An 18,939-nucleotide genomic window follows, 5' to 3' on the forward strand; every position below is an offset into this window, starting at 1 on the left:
AGGTAGTGCAATTGGTGTTTCAACCCCCTCGGGGAGGGGGCCACACCATCAGGTACAAATACCTGTCCCCATCCTCTCTCAATTCACTGGGTTTTGTAACCCATGCCCCTTGACAAGCAAATGCTACTTAGGTAATGGTGAATGACTCACTCAGTCCTTCTGTCATACAACAGTTCCACTGGCCTTGATTCACAGAATCAGGGTAACAAAACTTTATTCTTCCTGCCCCAATAACAGAGAAACTGGGGATCCCACACCAGCCAAAGTAACCACTTTGAGTTGCTGGGGTTTCATGCCAGGCGAGTGGGTGTGCCTATGCAAACAAGATCAGCCCCTGGAGTTCTTTTCCACCCTCGCCATAATTCACCACCAGATGTCAGGGTAGAGCTCATCCTGACTCTGCTTACATCCTCCCCCCAGCCGAAAATTTGTCGTCCCGACAAATCACACTCCCTATTATAACAACTCACTGGTTCCCTCCAAAGGGCCTCAGATAGCCCACTCTAGCTTCCACAAGCCTGTGTGCTAAACATATTGGTTCCTCACTAGTTACCCCAGGTGCATCATAAGTCAACCGTTTTACTGGTCTTATTACCCTGTCTCGTCTATTGAGAATCTCTGTTGCCGTGGTGGGCGGGACAGCCTCTTGACCGATGGATGGAGAGGTTTCCTTTGAGGGTCCCTCGGCTACTGGCATAGGCCCCTGCATTTCTAGTTCTAACAGTGGAGGGTCCAAGGTGCCCAGGACATCCTCCACCTGTATGTCTCCACTGTCCAATAACCTGGGTGTGTCATCACATGGGGGTCCCACCAGTGGCTCAGGGGTGTCAGGAATGGGCCTAAATACTTCTGCCATGGGGTTTAGGGTGGAAGAAGAGGAGCTCTCGGTTGATTCAGCCGATCGAGACTGAAATCTTGTCTCCATCCCAGGGTACACCATGGTTGTGTCTTCCTCCTCAGACTCACTCTCAGATGTGCTGCATGGGGGTAGGTTAGCTGCAGGGGGCTGGCTGTCCACGTTGGAGGGCGGCTTTGGTCCAGCACCTTCGTTCTGCCCAGTTGCCCTGTTGTGGCCCATCTCATACGGGGTGCCTACCAATTCCCCCACAGGGAGCAAAAGGTTTCTATGCACTGTCTTTGTCTGCCCTGGACCCTCTTCAGGTTTGATCTTGTAGACCGGCAGGTCTCCTAGCTTTTCCATCACCAAGTAAGGTATTGCCTTCCATCTGTCGGCTATCTTGTGTTTGCCAGCAATACCCAAATTTCGCAGCAGAACTCTGTCCCCCGGCTGGAGTTCTTGCAGACGTACCCTAGCATCATATCGATGTTTGTTGCGGTCGGCGTTCTTCCGAGCCGCAGATGTAGCTAAGTGATAAGCATCCCGCAGCTTTTCTCTCAGTCGGGATACATATTGCTGATGAGTTTCATAGCTATCTCCATCCTCTGATACACCAAAGCACAGGTCTATGGGTAATCTTGGTTCTCGTCCAAACATTAAGAGATATGGGGTGACTCCTGTAGCATCATTCTTTGTGGCATTGTAGGCGTGCACCAGATATGCAACATGTTGGCTCCAGGTTGCTTTCTGCTCTGGTCGCAAAGTCCCCAACATATCTAATAGGGTTCGGTTGAACCTCTCTGGCTGAGGATCACCTTGCGGGTGATAAGGCGTTGTTCTAGACTTCTTAATTCCCGCTATCCTCAGCACCTCCTTCAGAAGATGACTCTCAAAGTCCCGCCCCTGATCCGAGTGTATCCGGGCTGGAAATCCATAAACTGAGAAATATTTCTCCCACAGTACTCGAGCAACCGTGGTGGCCCTCTGATCACGCGTGGGATATGCCTGCGCATATCGTGTATAATGGTCAGTTACTACTAGAATGTTCCCAATATTCCTCTTGTCTACTTCTAAAGACAAGAAATCGATGCATACCAGTTCCAAAGGTTTGGTGCTGGTGATGTTCTTGAGATATGCAGCCCTCGTGGGCAGAGTTTTCCTTTGAACACATCGAGCGCAGGTCTCACATTTCCTGCGAACATCTTCAGCCATCCGAGGCCAATAGAATCTACTATGAAGAAGTTCCAGGGTCCTCTCCATCCCTAAATGTCCAAAGTCATCATGCAGGGCCCTCATGGCCAGGGCTCTGTACTCTTTTGGCAGCACTAGCTGTGCTCGTTGCTTTTGTAAAGGGTCTGTGGTCACTCGATGTAGCACTCCCTGAATCAGTTTTAGTTTGGTCCATTCTCTCAATAGTAGTTTACCCTCCGGGTTAGGTGGGACAACCACAGCTGGGCTTCGCCCCTCCCTTTTGGCAAGTAGTGTATCACGAATGCCAATATCTTGCAGCTGGGCTTCCTGCCAGTCAGCCGCATTGAGCATGGGCAAAGGAGATTGGTCCAACGCAATATAGTTCACTGAAGCAGAAGGCACGCATTCAGGGGGCAGGCCCAAAGCTTCTGCAGCACATCCATGAAGACTCTCATGGGACTCTGGCTCCCGGCGACTCACACTGCAAATAGCCCTCACTCCATCTGTGGGTATCACAGCAACTCCTGGTGCCTGTGGACGCCTGGACAATGCATCTGCATCTACATTGCTTCTCCCTGATCGGTATTGAATGCTGAAGTCATAGCTAGCCAAAGCGGCCACCCATCTTTGCCCTGTAGCATCCAGCTTAGCACTTGTTAACACATAGGTCAGTGGGTTGTTGTCTGTCCACACCTGGAACTGAGCACCATATAAGTAGTCTCGAAATTTCTCAGTGATGGCCCATTTCAAGGCCAAGAACTCCAGCTTGTGGGTGGGATAGCGAGTTTCACTATCAGACAGTCCTCGGCTGGCAAAGGCTACAGGTTTACGTCTTCCTTCCACTTCCTGGTACAGTACTGCTCCCAGACCCTCCAAACTGGCATCAGTATGCAGGATAAATGGCTTGCTTGGGTCAGCAAAGACTAGGACTGGAGCATGAGTTAGGCAAGTAATGATTTCTCGAAAAGCCCTTTCACATCTCTCATCCCACCGTGGCCCAAATGGTTCGAAGGGGCCATAGTGTCTCTGCACAGGAGGCCTTGGGGACCTTCCCTTATTCTTGGTCTTAGATTTGTTCCTGCTGGACTGGTATCCCCTGGTAAGATCATTCAGAGGTTTTACAATCGTAGCATAGTTTTTCACAAATCTGCGATAGTAGCCACTAAACCCAAGAAAGGTCTTGAGTTCTCTGTAGTTACTTGGACATGGCCATGTAGTGAGGGCTTCTATTTTATCGGGATCAGTACTCACACCCTCTTGGGACACGATGTGACCCACATACTTCACTGAGGTCCTGCAGAACTGGCATTTGTCAATTGAAAGCTTCAAACCATAATCCTCTAACCTATCAAGCACTTTAAGAAGTCTTTCTTCATGCTCCTCCAAGGTTCTTCCAAACACTATCAGGTCATCCAAATAAACTAACACTTGCAGTAAATTCATGTCTCCCACAACTTTCTCCATAAGACGTTGAAATGTGGCAGGTGCTCCAGAGATCCCTTGGGGCATGCGTTCAAACTGATAAAACCCTAATGGGCAGATGAAGGCTGTCTTCTCCTTATCTGCTTCACCCAGAGGGATCTGGTAGTATCCACTCCGAAGATCCAACACAGAGAACCACTGGCTTCCCAGCAAACAGTCTAAGGCATCTTGGACTCGAGGCATTGTGTACTGGTCAACCACAGTACGGCGGTTTAGGGTGCGGTAGTCAATACACATCCGGATTTTCCCATTCTTTTTACGGACCACCACAATGGGTGAGGCATATGGGCTGCGGGACTCTGTAATGATGCCATTCGCAGCCAGCTCCTGAAGATGTTGTCGCACATCTTCCATCTCGGAGAGGGCAATCCTCCTAGATCTCTCCCTGAAAGGTCGAGAGTCATGTAGTCTGATGTTGTGCTCTACTCCTTTTGCACATCCCACATCCCACTCATGCAATGAGAACACCTTGGATCTTTCACAAAGTTTCCTCCTCAGGCGATCTTTCCACTCCTCGGACAACGGTGAATCTCCAAAGTCAAACTTTGCAGGGTCTATTGGCGGAACTTGAGTCTCACACTGGGGTTTTACAATTGATTCAGGCTCAAAGAGATCCGCTATCTTTTGTCCTTGCTTCACAACAACATCTCGACTTGTTTCATTAGCAATCAGTATAGTCACCTTTTCCTGGGCTTCAGCAGGTAGAGTTATGACTCCACTGGGGACCAGCACTCCTTCCGGGAGCTCTCCTTCAACTGGCTGCTCTACCATTGCTAATGCCCCTTTACTGCCTTTCAGATGAGTACTCATGACAAGCACTTCTTGCTCCGTCCTTGCAGGCACTACTAACGGGGTTGTGCCCATGTACTTCAGCGCCCCAATCGGTAGCTCAGATGTCTCCTTTTTAGCACCCTCAATCTTCCTATAGGCTTCAGCACAAAGCGTATGGATCATCAGGGTATTCAGGTACTGGTCCCCAGCCCGTCGTCTGCAGTAATCCGCGAGCACCTTGAAGAGACTGGAGTTGGTCCCTATCAGCACAGACACATCAGAGGTCCCTTTAGGGTCAGGGCATATTAATGCAGCTGTGTCCACCTCTTCTCTTACCCCAGCAACCTCCTCTGGGAATTCCAGGTGCACTATGACATACCCTTGGTAGGGGTATTCATCCATGCTGAGGCCACACAGACCAACGCCAGTCAGTGGCTGTATAGGCAGGTGCCTAAGCATTTGTTGGTAGAATGACTGAAATATAATAGTCACTTGAGATCCAGTGTCAAGCACGGCTTTACACTCCTCCCCTTCAATCTTCACCATGACCTCTGCTCGAGGCCCTATCAGTCCTGCGGGGATCCCAGCTGGACAGTCTTTTCTGGGGGAATCTTCAAATCCTGCAGGCCTGGGTGGTCCCCATCCCTGGACTCTCTGGCAGCTACCGGATCTCTCCCAACTGATCCTCAGCTTTCCATACACTAAGGAGGGGTTTTCTTCATTATGGCACTTGGCAGCACTGTGTCCATCCTGACCACATCGGTAGCAGAAGAATTGTCCTTTCCCTCTTCGCCCAGATGGGATGGTGGCTCTAAATGCTGACTTCTCCATCGCCACGGTCAGAGGCTCCTTATTCCCGGAAGTCTTAGCTTGGTCAATGGTGCTTTGCAGTTCAGCTATCCGTTCTGTCAGGACCTGCACTTGTTGGGCAAGTTCCTCTGTGGTGCTCACCATCAGTACACTGGCCATTTGCAGTGGTGTTGTGCCGGCTGGCTCCAATGTTTGGGCTTCCCAAAACTCGCTGGCAGCCTGCCTTTCTTCCTCTTCTCTGACCTCCTTTATCAGCTGGGAATAACTTGGGGGATGTTCCCGTCGTTCTCTTAGCCGGAGATGGAGTAGAATCGAGTTCTGATATTGAGCTCCTCTTACAATTTGAGCCAGTCTGGTCCGATCCATCACTGTCACTGCACCCCTCATGACAGCTCTCTGAAGCAGTCTTTCCAGCCTCTGTATATAGGCTGAAATCTTCTCGCCAATTTGCTGTCGGGAATTAAGGAACTTACAGTAACTGTCTTCAGGGCCCTCTACACTCCCAAAGGTATGATCAAGGGCCTCTAGGCAGTCCTTCACACTGACCCCAGGGTCAATGAGCTTCAGGGTGCGAATCACATCTAATGCTGGGCCACTAAGGCTCTCTATCAGACATCTTCGCTTTTCTGCATCAGGTACGGCCCACTCCTGCAGCATTTCAGTGGTATGCTCCAACCAGGGTTCGAACTCCTCTGCCCCAGCAAATAACCTTAACTCACGACAAGAGTTTGACCTAGCATGGGACAACACAACCTTTTCCAATATTTGCCCCAGTGCTTTTGTCCAATCATTGGCTGAGGCTGTGGCCCCTGAGCTAGAGGCTGCAGGGCCGGGGCCAAACAAACCCGACATATTAGCCATTATACAAACAGTAATTTCCTCAAAATATAACCACAATTGTTTCCCAATGCAGGGGAACACTCAACAGGTGCTTGCGAGGGGTACTGACCCAGGGGATCCCGGATGAGCCCCCAAAAATGTAACCCTTCTGCCCATCTAAGTTGGCAGCAACAAGGGCCGGGTTCTGTATCTAGGGGTCCCGTTTCAATAACGCAATGCAAAACCGGCTCGAGCCCCCACCCAGTGACCTGGGACAATTACATACCACCCCCTGGGCACCTCTAAGAGGCAATACTTCCCCTCTCGCAAGCACGGAGTCTGAGTGTAACGGAAATTGTTTAATAACATGAGGTAAACAACATCAGCATTAAATGGGAAAAACACCACAACTAGAGTTTTTAGACCAAACCATGAGCGAAGACCCACCCCAGCAAATTGGGCCGTGTCCTCTCCCGTTGGTTCTTGAAACCAGCGACCCAAGAATCACCAAAGTCCCAAAAGTCCGACAACCCCCCAAAGTCTCTGTCCATGATCAGTGCAGCCCCAGAGTTCAAAGGGGGGGGGTGAGCAGGGTGTTAAGGGGCACCTTACGTGATCCGAGGCCAACCGGCTGCTTCTCCGTGGGGTTCCACTGCAGCCTCCACCACGAACTGCTCCACTCCACCCGCAGTCCCACAAACTGCTCTGGCAGCTGCTCCGCTCCGCTCACCGACCTGTGAGCCGCGCTGCTCCGCTCCGCTCACCGACCTGTGAACCGCTCCGCTCCGCTCCACTCCAGCCATCCCTTGGGCCGCTCCCACAAGGCTCTGCTCTGCTAGCTGCTCCTCCAGCCGCTCCGCTCACCGACCTGTGAGCCGCTCCGCTCCGCTCACCCCCGCTAAGCTAAGTTAACTTAGCAATATAGCTTCAGGCTCCCCCACTAGTTAACACAGCCTCAGTGATCTCAGCTCTTAAATAGCTTTAGCTCTTTTGTGATTTCAGCTCTTAGTGATTTCAGCTAGTAGTAGGGGAGCCCCAGTGCTGGTGCACTATTGGCCCAAAGTGAACTCAGCTCAGCAGTCTGTAACTAGACTCCTAAGGGAATCAAAGTTAGCTCTGACATTCAACAGTGGAGAGAGGAGGTAGTGCAATTGGTGTTTCAACCCCCTCAGGGAGGGGGCCACACCATCAGGTACAAATACCTGTCCCCATCCTCTCTCAATTCACTGGGTTTTGTAACCCATGCCCCTTGACAAGCAAATGCTACTTAGGTAATGGTGAATGACTCACTCAGTCCTTCTGTCATACAACAGTTCCACTGGCCTTGATTCACAGAATCAGGGTAACAAAACTTTATTCTTCCTGCCCCAATAACAGAGAAACTGGGGATCCCACACCAGCCAAAGTAACCACTTTGAGTTGCTGTGGTTTCATGCCAGGCGAGTGGGTGTGCCTATGCAAACAAGATCAGCCCCTGGAGTTCTTTTCCACCCTCGCCATAATTCACCACCAGATGTCAGGGTAGAGCTCATCCTGACTCTGCTTACAACAAGAAGGGTTTCTTCAGGTATGTTAGCAACAAGAAGAAAATCAAGGAAAGTGTGGGCCCCTTACTGAATGAGGGAGGCAACCTAGTGACCGAGGATGTGGAAAAAGCTAATGTACTCAATGATTTTTTTGCCTCTGTCTTCACGCACAAGGTCAGCTCCCAGATTGCTGCACTGGGCAGTACAGCATGGGGAGAAGGTGACCAGCCCTCTGTGGAGAAAGAAGTGGTTCGGGACTATTTAGAAAAACTGGACGTGCACAAGTCCATGGGGCCGGATGCGCTGCATCCGAGGGTGCTAAAGGAGTTGGCGGGTGAGATTGCAGAGCCATTAGCCATTATTTTTGAAAACTCATGGCGATCGGGGGAGGTCCCAGATGACTGGAGAAAGGCTAATGTAGTGCCCATCTTTAAAAAACGGGAGGAAGGAGGATCCGGGGAACTACAGGCCAGTCAGCCTCACCTCAGTCCCAGGAAAAATTATGGAGCAGGTCCTCAAGGAATCAATTATGAAACATTTAGAGGAAAGGAAAGTGATCAGGAACAGTCAGCATGGATTCACGAAGGGGAAGTCGTGCCTGACTAACCTAATTGCCTTCTATGATGAGATAACTGGCTCTGTGGATGAGGGGAAAGCAGTGGATGTGTTATTTCTTGACTTTAGCAAAGCTTTTGATACTGTCTCCCACAGTATTCTTGCCACCAAGTTAAAGAAGTATGGGCTGGATGAATGGACTGTAAGGTGGATAGAAAGCTGGCTAGATCGTCGGGCTCAACGGGTAGTGATCAATGGCTCCATGTCTAGTTGGCAGCCGGTTTCAAGTGGAGTGCCCCAAGGGTCGGTCCTGGGGCCGGTTTTGTTTAATATCTTTATTAATGATCTGGAGGATGGTGTGGACTGCACTCTCAGCAAGTTTGCAGATGACACTAAACTAGGAGGCGTGGTAGATACACTAGAGGGTAGGGATCGGATACAGAGGGACCTAGACAAATTAGAGGATTGGGCAGAAAAAAACCTGATGAGGTTCAACAAGGACAAGTGCAGAGTCCTGCACTTAGGACGGAAGAATCCCATGCACTGCTACAGACTAGGGACCGAATGGCTAGGTAGCAGTTCTGCTGAAAAGGACCTAGGGGTCACAGTGGACGAGAAGCTGGATATGAGTCAACAGTGTGCTCTTGTTGCCAAGAAGGCTAACGGCATTTTGGGCTGTATAAGTAGGGGCATTGCCAGCAGATCGAGGAACGTGATCGTTCCCCTTTATTCGACATTGGTGAGGCCTCATCTGGAATACTGTGTCCAGTTTTGGGCCCCACACTACAAGAAGGATGTGGAAAAATTGGAAAGAGTCCAGCGGAGGGCAACAAAAATGATTAGGGGTCTGGAGCACATGACTTATGAGGAGAGGCTGAGAGAACTGGGATTGTTTAGTCTCCAGAAGAGAAGAATGAGGGGGGATTTGATAGCAGCCTTCAACTACGTGAAGGGGGGTTCCAAAGAGGATGGAGCTCGGCTGTTCTCAGTGGTGGCAGATGACAGAACAAGGAGCAATGGTCTCAAGTTGCGGTGGGGGAGGTCCAGGTTGGATATCAGGAAAAACTATTTCACTAGGAGGGTGGTGAAACACTGGAATGCGTTACCTAGGGAGGTGGTGGAGTCTCCTTCCTTGGAGGTTTTTAAGGCCCGGCTTGACAAAGCCCTGGCTGGGATGATTTAGCTGGGAATTGGTCCTGCTTTGAGCAGGGGGTTGGACTAGATGACCTCTTGAGGTCCCTTCCAACTCTGATATTCTATGATTCTATGATTCTATGACTCGCACACTGGGGATGGAGAAGGCAATGGGGTGACAGGGACGTGGGGCCCAGCACTGGAGAAATGGGCTGGAGTCGATTGGGACGGGGTGGGAGGAGGACGCTGGGGGAGGCAGCACATCGGCAGGGCAAAGGGAAAGGCCAAGGAGAGAGGACAAGGTGGGGGAGGGGAGCACTGGGGGATGACGGGGGGCTGAGGGTGAACTAGGGGGAGTTTGGGGAGCAGGACTGAGGGGTCCCCATGGGCGCAGGGCAGGGCTGGGGGTGGAGGGGGGGCTGGGAGGCCCAGGGACGGGGCAGGTTGGGGAGCTGAAGAGAATGTCAGGGCCCTACAGAACAGGGAGCGGGTGGGGGAGGGGATGGGGGCGCTGAGGAGTCCCCAGGGGCACAGGGCGGGCCTGAGCGCAGTGGGTGGTTGGGGGCTGGGGGGGACGGGGCAGGTTGGGGGCTGAGGGGGATGTCACGGCTCTAGGGAGCAGGGAGCAGGTGGGGGAGGGGACAAGGGGGTGGATGGGGCGCATGGGGTGGATGGGGGTGGTGGGGCAGGGGGGACGGGGCAGGTTGGAGGGCTGAGGAGGATGTCAGGGCTCTAGGGAGCAGGTGGGTGAGGGGATGGGGGCTCAGGGGGACGTTGCGGCTCCAGGGAACAGGTGGGGAGGGAATGCAGGGGCTGAGGGGGTCCCCATGGGCGCAGGGGGCGGATGGGGGGCTGGGGGCAGGGGCGGACGGGGCAGGTTGGGGGGTGAGGGGGATGTCACAGCTCTAGTGAGCGGGTGGGGGGGCAGGGGGTGGATGGGGCACAGGGCGGGGCTGGGGGCATGGGGTGGATGGGGGGGCGGGGGGCAGAGGGGGTGGGGTAAGTTGGGGGGCTGAGGGAGATGTCCGGGCACTAGGGAGCAGGGAGCGGGAGGGGGGGAGCTGAGGGGGATGTTGGGGCTCTAGGGAGCGGGTGGGGGAGGGGATGGGGGCTGAGGGGGATGTCGGGGCACTAGGGAGCGGGTGGGGGAGGGGATGGGGGCTGAGGGGGATGTCGTGGCACTAGGGAGCGGGTGGGGGAGGGGATGGGGCTGAGGGGGATGTCGGGGCACTAGGGAGGGAGTGGGGGAGGGGATGGGGCTGAGGGGGATGTCGGGGCACTAGGGAGCGGGTGGGGGAGGGGAGGGGGAGCTAAGGGAGATGTCGGGGCACTAGGGAGCGGATGGGAGAGGGGATGGGGCTGAGGGGGATGTCGGGGCACTAGGGAGCGGGGTGCGGGAGGGGACGGGGGCTGAGGGGGATGTCGGGGCACTAGGGAGCGGGTGGGGGAGGGGATGGGGGCTGAGGGGGATGTCGGGGCACTAGGGAGCGGGTGGGGGAGGGGGGGAGCTGAGAGGGATGTCGGGGCACTAGGGAGCGGGTGGGGGAGGGGATGGGGGCTGAGGGGGATGTCGGGGCACTAGGGAGCGTGTGGGGGAGTGGATGGGGGCTGAGGGGGATGTCGGGGCACTAGGGAGCGGGTGGGGGAGGGGAGGGGGAGCTGAGGGGGATGTCGGGGCACTAGGGAGCGGGTGGGGGAGGGGATGGGGGCTGAGGGGGATGTCGGGGCACTAGGGAGCGGGTGGGGGAGGGGATGGGGGCTGAGGGGGATGTCGGGGCACTAGGGAGAGGGTGGGGGATGGGGGCTGAGGGGGATGTCGGGGCACTAGGGAGACGGGTGGGGGAGGGGATGGGGGAGCTCAGGGGGATGTCGGGGCACTAGGGAGCGGGTGGGGGAGGGGATGGTGGCTGAGGGAGATATCGGGGCACTAGGGAGCGGGTGGGGGATGGGGGCTGAGGGGGATGTCGGGGCACTAGGGAGCGGGTGGGGGAGGGGATGGGGGCTGAGGGAGATGTTGGGGCACTAGGAGCGGGTGGGGGAGGGGATGGGGCTGAGGGGGATCTCGGGGCACTAGGGAGCAGGGAGCGGGTGGGGGGGGAGCTGAGCGGGATGTCGGGGCACTAGGGAGCGGGTGGGGGAGGGGATGGGGCTGAGGGGGATGTCGGGGCACTAGGGAGCGGGTGGGGGTGGGGAGGGGCTGAGGGGGATGTCGGGGCACTAGGGAGCGGGTGGGGGAGGGGATGGGGGCTGAGGGGGATGTCGGGGCACTAGGGAGCGGGTGGGGGAGGGGGTGGGCTGAGGGGGATGTCGGGGCACTAGGGAGCGGGTGGGGGAGGGGATGGGGGTAAGGGGGATGTCGGGGCACTAGGGAGCGGGTGGGGGAGGGGATGGGGGCTGAGGGGGATGTCGGGGCACTAGGGAGCGGGTGGGGGAGGGGAGGGGGAGCTGAGGGGGAGCTGAGGGGGATGTCGGGGCACTAGGGAGCGGGTGGGGGAGGGGATGGGGGCTGAGGGGGATGTCGGGGCACTAGGGAGCGGGTGGGGGAGGGGATGGGGGCTGAGGGAGATGTCGGGGCACTAGGGAGCGGGTGGGGGAGGGGGGGAGCTGAGGGAGATGTCGGGGCACTAGGGAGCGGGTGGGGGAGGGGATGGGGCTGAGGGGGATGTCGGGGCACTAGGGAGCGGTGTGGGGGAGGGGATGGGGGCTGAGGGGGATGTCGGGGCACTAGGGAGCGGGTGGGGGAGGGGGGGAGCTGAGGGGGATGTCGGGGCACTAGGGAGCGGGTGGGGGAGGGGATGGGGGCTGAGGGGGATGTCGGGGGCACTAGGGAGCGGGTGGGGGAGGGGATGGGGGCTGAGGGGGATGTCGGGGCACTAGGGAGCGGGTGGGGGAGGGGAAGGGAGCTGAGGGGGATGTCGGGGCACTAGGGAGCGGGTGGGGGAGGGGGGGGCTGAGGGGGATGTCGGGGCACTAGGGAGCGGGTGGGGGAGGGGGGGGCTGAGGGAAATGTCGGGGCACTAGGGAGCGGGTGGGGGAGGAGATGGGGGCTGAGGGGGATGTCGGGGCACTAGGGAGCGGGTGGGGGAGGGGGAGCTGAGGGGGATGTCGGGGCACTAGGGAGCGGGTGGGGGAGGGGATGGGGGCTGAGGGGGATGTCGGGGCACTAGGGAGCGGGTGGGGGAGGGGAGGGGGGCTGAGGGGGATGTCGGGGCACTAGGGAGCGGGTGGGGGAGGGGAGGGGGGCTGAGGGGGATGTCGGGGCACTAGGGAGCGGGTGGGGGAGGGGGAGCTGAGGGGGATGTCGGGGCACTAGGGAGCGGGTGGGGGAGGGGATGGGGGCTGAGGGGGATGTCGGGGCACTAGGGAGCGGGTGGGGGAGGGGAGGGGGGCTGAGGGGGATGTCGGGGCACTAGGGAGCGGGTGGGGGAGGGGAGGGGGGCTGAGGGGGATGTCGGGGCACTAGGGAGCGGGTGGGGGAGGGGAGGGGGTCTGAGGGGGATGTCGGGGCACTAGGGAGCGGGTGGGGGAGGGGGATGGGGGGGCTGAGGGGGATGTCGGGGCACTAGGGAGCGGGTGGGGGAGGGGAGGGGGGCTGAGGGGGATGTCGGGGCACTAGGGAGCGGGTGGGGGAGGGGAGGGGGGCTGAGGGGGATGTCGGGGCACTAGGGAGCGGGTGGGGGAGGGGGAGCTGAGGGGGATGTCGGGGCACTAGGGAGCGGGTGGGGGAGGGGATGGGGGCTGAGGGGGATGTCGGGGCACTAGGGAGCGGGTGGGGGAGGGGAGGGGGGCTGAGGGGGATGTCGGGGCACTAGGGAGCGGGTGGGGGAGGGGAGGGGGTCTGAGGGTGATGTCGGGGCACTAGGGAGCGGGTGGGGGAAGGGATGGGAGGGCTGAGGGGGATGTCGGGGCACTAGGGAGCGGGTGGGGGAGGGGATGGGGGCTGAGGGGGATGTCGGGGCACTAGGGAGCGGGTGGGGGAGGGGATGGGGGGCTGAGGGGGATGTCGGGGCACTAGGGAGCGGGTGGGGGAGGGGATGGGGGCTGAGGGAGATGTCGGGGCACTAGGGAGCGGGTGGGGGATGGGGGCTGAGGGGGATGTCGGGGCACTAGGGAGCGGGTGGGGGAGGGGATGGGGGAGCTGAGGGGATGTCGGGGCACTAGGGAGCGGGTGGGGGAGGGGATGGGGGCTGAGGGAGATGTCGGGGCACTAGGGAGCGGGTGGGGGGATGGGGGCTGAGGGGGATGTCGGGGCACTAGGGAGCGGGTGGGGAGGGGAGGGGGAGCTGAGGGAGATGGGGCACTAGGGAGCGGGTGGGGGAGGGGAGGGGGAGCTGAGGGGGATGTCGGGGCACTAGGGAGCGGGTGGGGGAGGGGATGGGGGGCTGAGGGGGATGTTGGGGCACTAGGGAGCGGGTGGGGGAGGGGATGGGGGCTGAGGGGGATGTCGGGGCACTAGGGAGCGGGTGGGGGGGAGCTGAGGGGGATGTCGGGGCACTAGGGAGCGGGTGGGGAGGGGAGGGGGAGCTGAGGGGGATGTCGGGGCACTAGGGAGCGGGTGGGGGAGGGGATGGGGGCTGAGGGGGATGTTGGGGCACTAGGGAGCTGGTGGGGGAGGGGATGGGGGCTGAGGGGGATGTGGGGGCACTAGGGAGCGGGTGGGGGAGGGGAGGGGGAGCTGAAGGGGATGTCGGGGCACTAGGGAGCGGGTGGGGGGGAGCTGAGGGGGATGTTGGGGCACTAGATAGCGGGTGGGGGAGGGGAGGGGGAGCTGAGGGGGATGTCGGGGCACTAGGGAGCGGGTGGGGGGGAGCTGAGGGGGATGTTGGGGCACTAGGGAGCGGGTGGGGGAGGAGATGGGGGCTGAGGGGGATGTCGGGGCACTAGGGAGCGGGTGGGGGAGGGGGAGCTGAGGGGGATGTCGGGGCACTAGGTAGCGGGTGGGGGAGGGGAGGGGGGGAGCTGAGGGGGATGTCGGGGCACTAGGGAGCGGGTGGGGGAGGAGATGGGGGCTGAGGGGGATGTCGGGGCACTAGGGAGCGAGTGGGGGGGAGCTGAGGGGGATGTTGGGGCACTAGGTAGCGGGTGGGGGAGGGGAGGGAGAGCTGAGGGGGATGTCGGGGCACTAGGGAGCGGGTGGGGGGGGAGCTGAGGGGGATGTTGGGGCACTAGGTAGCGGGTGGGGGAGGGGAGGGGGGGAGCTGAGGGGGATGTCGGGGCACTAGGGAGCGGGTGGGGGAGGGGATGGGGGCTGAGGGGGATGTCGGGGCACTAGGGAGCGGGTGGGGGAGGGGATGGGGGCTGAGGGGGATGTCGGGGCACTAGGGAGCGGGTGGGTGAGGGGATGGGGGCTGAGGGAGATGTCGGGGCACTAGGGAGCGGGTGGGGGATGGGGGCTGAGGGGGATGTCGGGGCACTAGGGAGCGGGTGGGGGAGGGGATGGGGGAGCTGAGGGGGATGTCGGGGCACTAGGGAGCGGGTGGGGGAGGGGGATGGGGGCTGAGGGAGATGTCGGGGCACTAGGGAGCGGGTGGGGGATGGGGGCTGAGGGGGATGTCGGGGCACTAGGGAGCGGGTGGGGGAGGGGATGGGGGCTGAGGGAGATGTCGGAGCACTAGGGAGCGGGTGGGGGAGGGGATGGGGCTGAGGGGGATCTCGGGGCACTAGGGAGCAGGGAGCGGGTGGGGGGGGAGCTGAGCGGGATGTCGGGGCACTAGGGAGCGGGTGGGGGAGGGGATGGGAGCTGAGGGGGATGTCGGGGCACTAGGGAGCGGGTGGGGGAGGGGGGGCTGAGGGGGATGTCGGGGCACTAGGGAGCAGGGAGCGGGTGGGGGAGGGGATGGGGGCTGAGGGGGATGTCGGGGCACTAGGGAGCGGGTGGGGGAGGGGAGGGGGAGCTGAGGGGGATGTCGGGGCACTAGGGAGCGGGTGGGGGGGGAGCTGAGGGGGATGTCGGGGCACTAGGTAGCGGGTGGGGAAGGGGAGGGGGGGGAGCTAAGGGGGATGTCGGGGCACTAGGGAGCGGGTGGGGGAGGAGATGGGGGCTGAGGGGGATGTCGGGGCACTAGGGAGCGGGTTGGGGGGGGAGCTGAGGGGGATGTCGGGGCACTAGGTAGCGAGTGGGGAGGGGAGGGGGGGAGCTGAGGGGGATGTCGTGGCACTAGGGAGCGGGTGGGGGAGGAGATGGGGGCTGAGGGGGATGTCGGGGCACTAGGGAGCGGGTGGGGGGGGAGCTGAGGGGGATGTCGGGGCACTAGGTAGCGGGTGGGGGAGGGGAGGGGGGGAGCTGAGGGGGATGTCGGGGCACTAGGGAGCGGGTGGGGGAGGGGGGGAGCTGAGGGGGATGTCGGGGCACTAGGGTGCGGGTGGGGGAGGGGATGGGGGCTGAGGGGGATGTCGGGGCACTAGGGAGCGGGTGGGGGAGGGGATGGGGGCTGAGGGGGATGTCGGGGCACAAGGGAGCGGGTGGGGGAGGGGATGGGGGCTGAGGGGGATGTCGGGGCACTAGGGAGTGGGTGGGGGAGGGGGGGGCTGAGGGGGATGTCGGGGCACTAGGGAGCGGGTGGGGGAGGGGATGGGGGCTGAGGGGGATGTCGGGGCACTAGGGAGCGGGTGGGGGAGGGGATGGGGGCTGAGGGGGATGTCGGGGCACTAGGGAGCGGGTGGGGGGGGGAGCTGAGGGGGATGTCGGGGCACTAGGGAGCGGGGTGGGGGAGGGGAGGGGGGGGAGCTGAGGGGGATGTCGGGGCACTAGGGAGCGGGTGGGGGAGGGGGATGGGGGCTGAGGGGGATGTCGGGGCACTAGGGAGCGGGTGGGGGAGGGGATGGGGGCTGAGGGGGATGTCGGGGCACTAGGGAGCGGGTGGGGGAGGGGATGGGAGCTGAGGGGGATGTCGGGGCACTAGGGAGCGGGTGGGGGAGGGGATGGGGGCTGAGGGGGATGTCGGGGCACTAGGGAGCGGGTGGGGGAGGGGAGGGGGAGCTGAGGGGGATGTCGGGGCACTAGGGAGCGGGTGGGGGAGGGGAGGGGGAGCTGAGGGGGATGTCGGGGCACTAGGGAGCGGGTGGGGGAGGGGATGGGGGTTGAGGGGGATGTCGGGGCACTAGGGAGCGGGTGGGGGAGGGGGAGCTGAGGGAGATGTCGGGGCACAAGGGAGCGGGTGGGGGAGGGGATGGGGGCTGAGGGGGATGTCGGGGCACTAGGGAGTGGGTGGGGGAGGGGGGGCTGAGGGGGATGTCGGGGCACTAGGGAGCGGGTGGGGGAGGGGATGGGGGCTGAGGGGGATGTCGGGGCACTAGGGAGCGGGTGGGGGAGGGGATGGGGGCTGAGGGGGATGTCGGGGCACTAGGGAGCGGGTGGGGGGGGGAGATGAGGGGGATGTCGGGGCACTAGGGAGCGGGTGGGGGAGGGGAGGGGGGGAGCTGAGGGGGATGTCGGGGCACTAGGGAGCGGGTGGGGGAGGGGATGGGGGCTGAGGGGGATGTCGGGGCACTAGGGAGCGGGTGGGGGAGGGGGATAGGGGCTGAGGGGGATGTCGGGGCACTAGGGAGCGGGTGGGGGAGGGGATGGGAGCTGAGGGGGATGTCGGGGCACTAGGGAGCGGGTGGGGGAGGGGATGGGGGCTGAGGGGGATGTCGGGGCACTAGGGAGCGGGTGGGGGAGGGGAGGGGGAGCTGAGGGGGATGTCGGGGCACTAGGGAGCGGGTGGGGGGAGGGGAGGGGGAGCTGAGGGGGATGTCGGGGCACTAGGGAGCGGGTGGGGGAGGGGATGGGGGTTGAGGGGGATGTCGGGGCACTAGGGAGCGGGTGGGGGAGGGGGAGCTGAGGGAGATGTTGGGGCACAAGGGAGCGGGTGGGGGAGGGGATGGGGGCTGAGGGGGATGTCGGGGCACTAGGGAGCGGGTGGGGGAGGGGATGGGAGCTGAGGGGGATGTCGGGGCACTAGGGAGCGGGTGGGGGAGGGGGATGGGAGCTGAGGGGGATGTCGGGGCACTAGGGAGCGGGTGGGGGAGGGGATGGGGGCTGAGGGGGATGTCGGGGCACTAGGTAGCGGGTGGGGGAGGGGAGGGGGAGCTGAGGGGGATGTGGGGGCACTAGGGAGCGGGTGGGGGAGGGGATGGGGCTGAGGGGGATGTCGGGGCACTAGGTAGCGGGTGGGGGAGGGGATGGGGCTGTGGGGGATGTCGGGGCACTAGGGAGCGGGTGGGGGAGGGGATGGGGGCTGAGGGGGATGTCGGGGCACTAGGGAGCGGGTGGGGGAGGGGATGGGAGCTGAGGGGGATGTCGGGGCACTAGGGAGCGGGGTGGGGGAGGGGATGGGGCTGAGGGGGATGTCGGGGGCACTAGGTAGCGGGTGGGGGAGGGGATGGGGGCTGAGGGGGATGTCGGGGCACTAGGGAGCGGGTGGGGGAGGGGAGGGGGAGCTGAGGGGGATGTCGGGGCACTAGGGAGCGGGTGGGGGAGGGGATGGGGGCTGAGGGGGATGTCGGGGCACTAGGGAGCGGGTGGGGGAGGGGGGCTGAGGGGGATGTCGGGGCACTAGGGAGCGGGTGGGGGAGGGGAGGGGGAGAGCTGAGGGGGATGTCGGGGCACTAGGGAGCGGGTGGGGGGGAGCTGAGGGGGATGTCGGGGCACTGGGGAGCGGGTGGGGGAGGGGATGGGGCTGAGGGGGATGTCGGGGCACTAGGGAGCGGGTGGGGGAGGGGATGGGGGCTGAGGGGGATGTGGGGGCACTAGGGAGCGGGTGGGGGATGGGGGCTGAGGGGGATGTCGGGGCACTAGGGAGCGGGTGGGGGAGGTGGGGGCTGAGGGGGATGTCGGGGGCACTAGGGAGCGGGTGGGGGAGGGGGGGAGCTGAGGGGGATGTCGGGGCACTAGGGAGCGGGTGGGGAGGGGATGGGGGCTGAGGGGGATGTCAGGGCACTAGGGAGCGTGTGAGGGAGGGGGGCTGAGGGGGATGTCGGGGCACTAGGGAGCGGGTGGGGGTGGGGATGGGGGCTGAGGGGGATGTCGGGGCACTGGGGAGCGGGTGGGGGAGGGGGGGAGCTGAGGGGGATGTCGGGGCACTAGGGAGCGGGTGGGGGAGGGGATGGGGGCTGAGGGGGATGTGGGGGGCACTAGGGAGCGGGTGGGGGATGGGGGAGGGGGATGTCGGGGCACTAGGGAGCGGGTGGGGGAGGGGATGGGGCTGAGGGGGATGTCGGGGCACTAGGGAGCGGGTGGGGGAGGGGATGGGGGCTGAGGGGGATGTGGGGGCACTAGGGACCGGGTGGGGGATGGGGGAGGGGGATGTCGGGGCACTAGGGAGCGGGTGGGGGAGGTGGGGGCTGAGGGGGATGTCGGGGCACTGGGGAGCGGGTGGGGGAGGGGATGGGGGCTGAGGGGGATGTCGGGGCACTAGGGAGCGGGTGGGGGAGGTGGGGGCTGAGGGGGATGTCGGGGCACTGGGGAGCGGGTGGGGGAGGGGATGGGGGCTGAGGGGGATGTGGGGGCACTAGGGAGCGGGTGGGGGGGGCTGAGGGGGATGTCGGGGCACTAGGGAGCGGGTGGGGGAGGGGATGGGGCTGAGGGGGATGTCGGGGCACTAGGTAGCGGGTGGGGGAGGGGATGGGGGCTGAGGGGGATGTCGGGGCACTAGGGAGCGGGTGGGGGAGGGGGGCTGAGGGGGATGTCGGGGCACTAGGGAGCGGGTGGGGGAGGGGATGGGGGCTGAGGGGGATGTCGGGGCACTAGGGAGCGGGTGGGGGATGGGGGCTGAGGGGGATGTCGGGCACTAGGGAGCGGGTGGGGGAGGGGATGGGGGCTGAGGGGGATGT

The sequence above is a fragment of the Chrysemys picta genome, unplaced genomic scaffold, assembly GCF_011386835.1.
Source record: "Chrysemys picta bellii isolate R12L10 unplaced genomic scaffold, ASM1138683v2 scaf65, whole genome shotgun sequence".
NCBI classification, from domain to species: domain Eukaryota; kingdom Metazoa; phylum Chordata; order Testudines; family Emydidae; genus Chrysemys; species Chrysemys picta.